The sequence below is a fragment of the Nicotiana tomentosiformis genome, chromosome 3, assembly GCF_000390325.3.
Source record: "Nicotiana tomentosiformis chromosome 3, ASM39032v3, whole genome shotgun sequence".
In the NCBI taxonomy this organism is placed as follows: Eukaryota; Viridiplantae; Streptophyta; class Magnoliopsida; order Solanales; family Solanaceae; genus Nicotiana; species Nicotiana tomentosiformis.
In genome coordinates this window covers 56,228,835-56,240,602 of record NC_090814.1, presented here as the reverse complement: position 1 = coordinate 56,240,602, position 11,768 = coordinate 56,228,835, and the positions used below count along the sequence as shown (strand labels likewise).

The 11,768-nt window shown below is 39.7% G+C and overlaps 1 pseudogene; it reads left to right on the top strand.

Moving 5' to 3' along the window:
- On the top strand, window positions 1-3,665 carry LOC138907843 (uncharacterized; annotated as a pseudogene).
- Window positions 3,666-11,768: the final 8,103 nt, after the last annotated feature.

Genomic DNA, 11,768 nt, shown 5'->3' with positions numbered 1-11,768 from the left:
GACTACCACAAGAGGCTCACACTTAAAATGGCCCCCAATATAACAAATGCTGACTCCACTAGCAACAACTCTAGTGTTAATATTCAATTCAATTCTGTGTCGCAGCTGCCAATAATGCTTGTTGGCAGCCATAACTTTGCGACATGGAAAGCCTAGATTTCCATGCACATGCGTGGCATAATCTATTCGGTTATCTTGACGGTTCTTCTCCACTCCTTCGGCAACTATCTCACAAAATGATAGGCAAGTATATAATCCAAACTACAGCATTTGGTTCTGCCAAGATCAGTTGATCAAGAATGCCATAATGGCTTCTGTCGATCCAATGATAACATCAACTATGGTTGCTGCCTCCACTGCTAAACTTGCCTGGGACTCGCTCCATATGGCTTATGCCAACAAGTCCCAAATGCGAGTCTTTAGCCTTCGTGATCAGCTTGCACAACTATCCAAGGACTCCCGCCCAATCGCCGAATATCTCCATGAAGTGTGCTCTCTCTGCAACGAGCTTGCCACTGTCGGTGCTTCAATCTCCAATGATGAGTTGATTGTGAAAATTTTGAGTGGTCTAGGGCCAGATTTTCATGAGATATCCGCATCAATCCGAGCAAGAGATTTCATCATTTCTTAAGATGAGTTATATGCTAAACTGATTGATCATGAGCTCTTTCTCAAACATGAGAAATTTGAAGAAGGAAACGACACCAATTATTGCTGCTATGGTAACTCACAACATATCCACCAATTCTAATAACCGTAGTGCTCGTCGACCCAACAACAACTCACAATGTAATTACAACAATTGTACTAATGCGCTTGCTCAAGGACGTTACACTAATAACCTTATTCACCATTAGTTATGCAACAGACAAGGTCACATTCTCATAATCATTTAGAGGTAAAGACGATTTTCTTTCAGGTATAAAAGTTGTATCCAACCAATGGATTGTCGACTCCGATGCTACTCATCATGTCACCACAGAGCCTACTATCTTGAAGTATATAATGGTCAGGAAGGCATAGCTATGGGCGATAGTAAAAATATTCCAATTACTCGCCTTGGTTCTACTGAATTTATTGCATCAAATAATGCTTTTAAACTAACTGATACTTTGTGTGCACCTGCTATCAAACAAAATATCGTTTATATGTCAAACTTTTGTCAAGATAATTTGACCTCAATTGAATTTTTTTCATTTTCTTTCTCTGTGAAAGACTTGAAAATACGGACATCTGGTCGGAATATGAACGCTCTATGAATGACCCAACTTCACTGTTAATAAGCCGACTGTTAAAATTGCCACTACAACGATTCCTCGTCAAGTCTGGCATCATCGCCTTGGCCATCCCCACTCAAGAATCTTGAACTTTGTTTTGAATAGATTTTCTCTACCAGTTTTATCAACAAACAAGATTACTTTATGTAATTCTTGTTGTTCAAATAAAGTTCAATATTTTTCATTCAATTGTTTGTCTCTAATTAGAACTGCTCCACTACAGATACTTTTTAGTGACTTGTAGGGTCCATCACACGTTCTTTCCATTGATAAAAAATGATATTACTTGTTTTCATTGACCAGTATACCAAATACATTTGGTTGTACACTCTTAAAAATAAACATGAAGTGCTGGATATTTTTTTCAAGTTTCCACCTTAATGGAAAACATTTTCAAAAAGGAAATTGTCTCTCTTTATACTGACGGGGGAGGTGAATACAAAGGTCTTGATCCATATCTTCATTCAAACGGAATCAAACACCTTGTATCACCTCTTTATACACCACAAAGAGTGGCGATAACTGAGCGCCGTCATCGGCACATTGTTAAAATTGCCAAAATACTTTTATATAAGGCATCCTTACCTTCAATGTTTTGGTCTTTTGCTTGTCAACACGCTACCCATGTAATTAATCGACTTCCCACACAACTTCTAAACAATAAATCACCATTTGAAAAATTATTTGGTGTCGCACCGAGTTATGATTCACTTAGAACCTTTGGTTTTCTATGTTATTCATGGTTTAAACCTTACACATAAACTTGAGCCTAGGTCAACTCCATGTATCTATTTCGGTTTTTCTCAAGTTCATTATGCACACCAATATTTTGATCCCACTAAATCCAAACTTTATATCTTAAGAGATGTAAAAAAAAATTGAAAATATTTTTTCCTTTCAAACAATATTCTCACATTTAAAAGATAAATTTTTTACACCGACGTGAGAGGTTTATTATAACACTCTTACCCATTCTCCAATTCAAACTCCTGATATTTCTCTACTTTCTTCTCCTCTACCAGTTCGAGATAATTGTACCAGTGGCCAAACTAGTGAGTTCGTCTCCTTCGGCCAGAATCATGCGTATTCCACGGGTTCAGGTAATTCACTTTCTCTTCCTTTTCCTTTCCCCGATTCTTTGTAGAAACCCCAATCCCTTATCCCTGCAAATAATCCAACTCCTAATATTATAACCTACCAACGTAGAAACAAAACCCAAAACCTGTCACCTACTTGTATAACTTCTCATGCACAACCAACAAACGTTCCCTCTCATTTACCGTCTCCACATACTTCTCCTTCTCTGTCTCTACCTCCTCCTTCAACCCGTCCAACGACACGATCAAAAAATAATATGTTTTGTCCAAAGAAATCATTCAATTACCTTTTCCAGCTTCCCGCCAATGTTACCCCTCATAACTTCAAGTAGGTGAAAAAGCACCCAGGGGGAGGTTAGCAATGAAAGCTGAATTTGATGTATTAATTCAGAATCAAATGTGGGAGTTGGTTCCTCGAGACTCTTATAAGAATGTTGTTGATTGTAAGTGAATTTACAGGATAAAAAAGAAGGCAGATGTTTCAATTGAAAAGTACAAAGCTCGTTTGGTTTTCAAGGGGTTTACTCATTAGGTTATCCCTTCATTGGCCTCCCGTTTTTCACTTAAAGTTCTTGGCCCTTTATCCTACTTTCTTGGAGTTAAGGTTCATCGAAATTCCAAAGGCCTATTTCTCTCACAAGTAAAGTATGTTTCAGATCTTCTGCATGACCTTCTAATGCAGGACTACAAAGGTGTTTCCATGCTCATGAGTTCTTCTCAAAGTCTGTTGCTAAATGATGGTACTTCATCACATGATGCTATTGAATACAGGAAAGTAATTGGCAAGTTGCAATATTTGTCTTTTATCAGGCTTGATGTTCTTACTCCGTGAACAAATTGTCTCAATTCACGCATACTCTATCTGAAGCTCATTGGAAGGTTGTCAAATGACTCATTCGTTATCTCAAAAGCACTGCTAACTATGGCCTTCAAATAGCTCCTACCACAAGTCTTTATCTCTCTGTTTTTTTTTATGTTGATTGGGCCGACAACCTTATTGATCGAAGTTCCACCACTGGTTATATTATATTTCTTGGCCTTACTCCAGTTAGTTAGTCCTAAAAAACAACGCACTAATGCTCTCTCATCCACTGAAGCAGAATATTGGGTTGTTGCTAGTGTTGTTGATAAGATCACTTGGGTCAAAAATCCTCTCAGAAAACTTCAAGTAAATATCTCCACACCACCAACAATGTTTTGTGACAACCTTGGTGTCACTTACTTATGTGAGAACAATACTCTTCACAGTTGCATGAAGCATATAACTGTTGATTTTCACTATGTTCGCTAACATGTTAATGATAAGCGCCTTGTCTTCAAGCACTGTCACGACCCCAATTTTCCTCCGTAGGATGTCATGATAACACCTAATCTCTAAGATTAGATAAGCCTAACATACTTGCAGAATTTAAGTGAGAAATGATAAAAACTTTCATATAACTCAATAACTATCATATAAAGAACTTCGCAACTCAATAGAACACAACTCTCAAAATCAGGGGATATCAAGTCACAAACTCTACAAGAGTGTATTGAACATTCCTATACAACAGTATCTATAAAAAAAACGAAAATGAAATAGCACTAGATAGAGGGTGACTCCGAAGCCTGCGAACGCCGACAAGTATACCTTGAATTCTCCAAATCCGAGCTCGACTCACTGGTGCCTAGGCTGGTAAGAGGTACCTGGATCTGCACAAAAGATGGCAGAAGCGTAGCATGAGTATATCACAACGGTACCCAGTACGTGCCAAGCCTAACCTCGGTAGAGTAGTGACAAGGTCAAGTCAAGGCCATAGTGGAATAAATAAAAAAACTGAACATGAATAATACAATGTGATAATGACAAACAATGGAAATAAACAATGAAGAAATATATCAAGAATAACTACACCGAACTAATCCAATGAAGACATCACGGGGGAAAACAAGAATAAAATGACAAGGAAAACAATGCAAACAAACACAAGTAAGGTAATTGAAAGGTATCAACAAGAATCACTATCGAGGTACCGCCTTGTAGTCTCATATTGTTACACAATGTGTGTTCCAAGGTGACGTAATGAATATGAGAGTTTTTAATCATGATTTAAATGATTTTAAAGTCATAATATGGCTATATATTATGTTTTTATAGAAAATATAAAGTTTGAGAAAAATCGGATTAAAGTTGCGGAAACACCGACTAAGGATTTGCCATGTAATAGAGCTTTTTGAGAAATATATTTAGTGTTCTATATGAGGTCTTTTTGGGACATATTATATATCCAATTGAATGTCTTGGAATTTAATTTCCAACGCACTTAACCGTTCATTCATACTATACCCGGATAAAAAGTTATAAGTGTTGGAAGAAGGACCAATCATAGGGTGCCAAGTATCTCCTTTATGACTTTTAAAACAATTGGGATATTTGCATCCCATCTCGTCTCTTTATCCATTTTTCCAAAGATATCTCTCAAATAACACCCTTAACTTTACTCTTAAGCTCTCTACAAGAGCTTCAAACAATATTATCATCCCGGACACGGAATCTTGAAGCGATAACATTAAAACGATCCCTACGACGTAAGTATCGCTATATCGCATCTCTTTTTCTTTGTAGTTTGAGTTTTGAAAAGTAATTCATAGTTAAGAAAACGTGTACTTTCTGTATTTAAGTATTTAAATATCAAGGAATGGTGATAAATTCGTTTCCTAATAGTTAGAACTCACGGGACGGTGATCGGAAGTCATGAGTTCGAGTTATTTGACTTGTAGTGGACTGTTTTGTGGGCTGTTTCGTGTTGCCTTTGGGCTGTATATTTTTATAATTTTTAATGGGGTTTTGGAGGACAAATGGTATGGATAAACACCACATAATGACGGAATGGTGGGCTAGTCGTTCATCGTTACATTGTTTTAAGTTGTTTGACACTACTTTGGTTGTCGTTTTATGTATGAAGTGATTAGGGTGTGTGGGCTGTTTTGTGGTATATTGTGATGGAGATAAGGTTGGAAAATGATGCTTACATGTTGTTATTATTGTGTTCTTGTTGCTGTTGGTATATGGTATTGGATGAGGTCCTAGTTACAGGGGAGATGCTACCCAAATTTACGTAAATGAGCTACTAGTTTAAGTTGAGAACTTAGCCTTTACTCAGCATTGATTTTGAATCTTCTTATGATGTGGTAGATTGAATTGAGTTGTTTGAAGAATTTCTGGACTCAACGGATTTAAGGTATGTTAAAACTATCCCTTCTTTCTTTTGGCATGATCCAAATGATACAAACGAAACGAGCAAAATATGCAACTTTCATAAATGACTCTATTCATAGAAATACTAGAGTTTCTATATTCTTGATTCCCCATGTGAATTATTATTATATCCTCTATTCATGGGTCTCAGAAATATACGTATTGGATAAAGTTTGTTCGAAAGGCATATTGATTTTATGATATTCGAGAAATCTTATTAACGTATTTCTTATGCATTTCATGCATTTATACATGTACATTGACCCATGACCAGAAAGCGTTATATACGCGTATATTATATGTATATGGAATAAGGGAAAAGGTTAAGGCGTTATATACGCACCACCACCTGATCAGCTGGTATACGTTGATGATTTTGCCCACAGTGGCCGAGATGATATGATGGGATGCCCTCAGAGGCTTGATGATATTATGTACGCATATATCTATGCATGGTATGGCATTTATACGCACATGCATGACATTATAAATTTTCATGATTCACAGAGGTATTCAAAATTACAGGTTGAGTTCTTTACTCCATGTTTCTCTCATGTCTATTATTTACTAATTTTCATTCCTTACATACTCGGTATATTATTTGTATTGACATCCCTTTTGCCTGGGAACGCTACATTTCATGCCCACAGGTCCCGATAGACAGTTTGTGAGTTCTTCTAGTAGGCTATCAGCTCAGCAGAAGGTGTTTGTGCACTCCACTTGCTCTGGAGTTGCCTATTTGGTCAGTATGATTTGAATATGTATTGTTTGGTATGGCGGGGCTCTGTCCCGACCTTTATGATATTTATGTACTCTTAGAGGCTTGTAGACAGATGTAATATATATGGATACTGGTATGGCCTTATAGGCCAGTACGTCATATGTATAAGTCAGTATATCAAGTTGGGTCACCCTATATTGAGTATTTCCTCATGTTTTATTTTACTTATCTCACGACAGCCTCTCCGGCTCAATTACCTGTGATAGTATGATACAAAAGATGTGTTACGTTGGTACTCGGTTGAGTAAGGTACCGGGTGCCCGTCGCGGCCCATCGGTTTGGGTTGTGACACATATCACAAAACAAATCACAATCTTTCCTTATATCACCGCGGGAGCCTTGCATTTAGTTTTGAAAATTATTTTTTCCGAAATAGCTTCCCGCGTTTTAGCCCATCTTATCTCACCGAGTGGCTTCAAGTAGTTCCCCTATTAGCAACACATGTATCAAGCCCACCTTATCTCACCGCATGCGTTTCAACCCCAATCCTTATATCATCGCATGCGTATCAATATCACAATGTATCACAAATCGCATCTCAAGTGCCCAATAACACAACTTGCCATAGAAGTCAACAATAATAGTGTTATAAAAAGCCCAAGGCTCAACTATAATATGCACAAGAGCCTTAACAATAGCAACCGAAGTGAATAACTCAACAAGAATGGTATTTCAACAACTTACAATTTTGCCTCAATGTGAATTACGGCCTTGATAACTCAATACCAAATTTCACAATAAGATATTCCATGAAATAGCAACTTCAAGTAAGGGACTCAATGGTTGAATAATGAATAAGGAATAGAGAGAACAATAACTTCAACTAAACATGTAAAGACAATTAGCAAGTAAGAGTTAAGACAAGTATTAACGATGACAAGTAAAGCATGTGAAGATAGAAAACATGTTATGGTAGCTCAATTAAAGGCATGAAAGAAATCTACATAGCTAAAACTGGTCAATTACCACATTTAGCCCGTGCACACACTCGTCACCTTGCGTACACGGCTTTCACATATCACAATTAGCACAAAACAACACCAATCCTAACGGGTAATTCCTCCATATAAATTTAGACAAGTCACTTACCTCAAAATATGCTAAATCAATCCACTAGTAAGCCTTTCCCGCGATTATCCAAGTCTGAACGGCTCGAATCTAGCCAAAATAACTTCATACCATAAATATAAACTATAGGAAGCTAATCTGAACATTGAAGTTACAATCTTTAAAGAGAAATAAAAAGTCAACTCAAAAGGTCAACCCCGAGCTCGCGTCTCAGAACCTGACCAAAATTACAAAATCCAAATACACATTCGATAACGAGTCCAACCATATAAGAATTACTAAAATCCGACACTAAATCGTCTTTCAAATCCCCAAAATATAGTCTAAGAAGTTTCACAATTTTCCCCCAAATTTTCCAACTCAAATCACTAATTAAATGAAAAAAATAATGATGGATTCATGTAATATAGCCAAATCCGAGTTAGAATCACTTACCCCGATGATAAACTTGAAAATACCTCAAAATATCGCCACAAACCGAGTTCTCCAGGTCTAAAGATGGAAAATGAAATAAACCCTGGACCTAAGCCTTTTCTGCTCGGCGATTTTTGCATCTGCGAGCTCACTGTCGCAGGTGTGGTTCCAACTAATGCCATGAATTTCTGTTTCTGCGGACCAATATCTCACACTTGCGCTCACGCACCTGCGGAGTGAGTCCGCTCCTGCGACCCAGGCCTTCCTGGCCACATCCGCATCTGCGACCAATTTTCTCGCAACTGCGCGCTCGCAGATGCAGAAAGCACCTCGTATCTGTGATCACTGCCTGGCTCATAGCTCTTCGCTTCTGTGATGAGCCTCACACACATGCGGCAAAACCCTTCGCAGGTGCGATGACACCAGAACAGCCGCAGGTTCAATAAACACTAAGTATAAAAATCATCCTGATTTCAATTCGATTCACATCCGGGGCCCCTGAGGCCTAAAATCACATCAAACAACATCGATTCTATGAATCGCAACCCAATTCAAGCCTATCAAAGCTATGAACATCCGACTTCTGAAACTAACGCTAAACCACACCAAAACAACTCCGACTGACCCCAAATTTCGCACACAAATTATAAATGACATGACGAACCTATTCCAACTTCTAGAATATAAAACCAACCCCGATATCAATAAAGTCAACTCCCAGTCAAACTTCTCAACCTTCCAAACCTTCAATTTCCTAACTTTTTACAATTCAAGTCGAAATGACCTACGGACCTCCAAATAAATATCTGGACACGCTCCTAAGTCCAAAATTACCATACTGAGCTACTGGAATAATCAAAACTCCATTCCGGAGTCATCAACACAAAAGTCAGACTACGATTAACTCTTTCAACTTAAACTTCCAACTTAGGGACTATGTGTCCCATTTCACTCGTGTCCCATTTCACTCCGAAACTCACCCAAAACCAACTATCTTGGAAAGTTACATATCCATAATATAACATAGAAGAGGCAATAAATAGGGGATCTGGGATAAAATACTTAAAAGAACCGGTCGGGTCGTTACATCCTCCCCCTCGTAAAACAAACGTTCGTCCTCGAACGAGTATAGAGACATACCTAAAGTGGTAAAAATATAAGGATAACGGCTACACATATCATGCTCAGTCTCCCAAGTCACCTCCTTGACTGGTTGACCCCTCCACTGTACCTTTACTAAAGTAATGCTCTTCGACCTCAACTTTCATACCTGTCTGTCCAAGATGGCCACCGGATCCTCAACATAAGACAAATCCCTGTCCAACTGGACTGAGCTGAAATCCAACATATGAGATGGATTACCGTGATACTTTCGGAGCATGGAAACATGAAATACCGGATGAACTACAACTAGACTAGGTGCCAATGCATACTTGTAGGCCACCTCACCAATCCTCTCAAGAATATCAAAAGGTCTGATATACCTAGGGCTTAACTTGCCTTTCTTCCCTAACCTCATAACACCCTTCATGGGCGAAGCCCGGAGCAAGACCCGCTCTCCAACCATGAATACAATATCACAAACCTTCCGATCCGCATAACCTTTCTGTCTAGATTGGGCTGTACGAAGCCGATCCTGAATAAACTTAACATTTTCCAAAGCATCCTGAACCAAGTCAATACCCAATAGCCTAACCTCACCCGGCTCAAACCAACCCACCGGAGACTGATATTTCCTCTCATACAAGGCCTCAGATGGAGCCATCTGAATACTCAATTAGTAGCTATTGTTGTAGGCAAACTCCGCAAGCGGCAATAACTGATCCCAAGAACCCCCGAACTCTATAATACAGGCACAAAGTATATCATCCAATATCTGAATAGTGCGCTCAGACTGTCCGTCCGTCTGAGGGTGGAATGATTTACTCAACTCAACTCGTGTGCCTAACTCGCGTTGTACGACCTTCCAGAATCGTGATGTAAACTGCGTGCCCCGGTTAGAGAAGATGGATATCGGCATGCCATGAAGTCGGACAATCTCGCGAATATAGACCTGAGCTAGCTGCTTTGAAGAATAAGTAGTCACCACTGGAATGAAATGAGTCGACTTGGTCAACCTATCCATAATCACCCATACTGTGTCAAACTTCTTATGAGTCTGTGAGAGCCCAACAACGAAATCTATGGTAACTCGATCTCATTTTCACTCGAGAATCTTAAGCCTCTGAAGCAACCCACCCGGTCTCTGGTGCTTGTACTTCACCTGCTGACAATTTAGGCACTGAGCTACATACTCCACTATGTCTTTCTTCATCCTCCTCCACCAATAGTGCTGCCACAAGTCCTGATATATCTTAACGACACCCAGATGAATGGACTACTGCGAACTGTGGGCCTCCTGAAGAATCAACTCACGCAAACCATCCACATTGGGCACACATCGCTGGCCCAGCATCCGTAACACACCTTCATCCCCAATAGTAACCTCGTTGGCATCGCCGTGCTGAACCGTGTCCTTGAGGACAAGCAAATGGGGGTCGTCATATTGACACTCTCTGATGCGATCATATAGAGAATACCGAGAAACCACGCAAGCCAAAACTCGACTCAGCTCCAAAATATCCAATCTAACAAACTGGTTAGCCAAGGCTAAATATCCAAGGCCTCTCCGCTGCCGGTAGATATGCTAAACTGCCCAAGCTCTCTGCCTTTCGACTCAAGGCATCGACCACCACATTGGCCTTCTCGGGATGATATATAATGGTGATATCATAGTCCTCAAGCAACTCTAACCACCTCCGCTGCCGCAAGTTAATAGCCTTCTGTTTCAATAGATGTTGTAGACTCTGGTGGTCGGTATAGACCTCACAAGGGACACTGTACAAATAGTGCCGCCAAATTTTCAAGGCATGAACAATAGATGCTAATTCTAGGTCGTGGATAGAATAATTCTTCTCATGCACCTTCAACTATCTAGACACGTAGGTGATCACCCTACCGTCTTGCATTAACACCACGCCGAGGACAACACGTGACGCATCACAGTACACAGTGTAAGACCCCGAACCCGTAGGCAACACCAACACTGGGGCTATAGTCAAAGAAGTCTTGAGCTTTTGAAACCTCTCCTCACACTCCTCGGTCCATCTGAACGGAGCACCCTTCTAGGTCAATCTGGTCATTGGTGTATTAATAGATGAGAAACTCTCTACGAAACGGCGGTAATACCCTGCCAAACTAAGAAACCTTTGGATCTTAGTGGCTGAAGATAGTCTGGGCCAACTCTACATTGCTTCAATCTTCAGATCCACCTTGATCCCCTCACTCGACACCACATGACCCCACAACGCCACTGAATCAAGCCAGAATTCACACTTTGAAAATTTTGCATATAACTTCTTTTCCCTCAAGGTTTGGAGCACCATCCTAAGGTGCTGGTCATGATCCTCCTGACTCCGGGAGTACACCAAGATATCTTCAATAAACACAATAATGAATAAGTCAAGATAGGGTTGGAATACACTGTTCATCAAATGCATGAATGTTGTTGGGGCATTGGTCAGCCCAAAATACATCACAAGGAACCCGTAGTGACCATACCGATTCCTAAAAGCAGTCTTCGGAATATCCGGATTTTGAATCTTTAGCTGGTGATAACCTGACCACAAATCAATCTTTGAGAACACTCTGGCACCATATTTCTGATCAAATAGGTCATCAATGAGCGGCAATGGATACATGTTCTTCATTGTAACCTTGTTCAACTGTCGATAATTCATATACATGCGCATAGAACCATCCTTCTTCTTCACAAATAAGACTTGAGAACCCCAAGGTGACACACTAGGCCGAATAATGCCCTTATCAAGCAACTCGTACAACTGCTCCTTTAA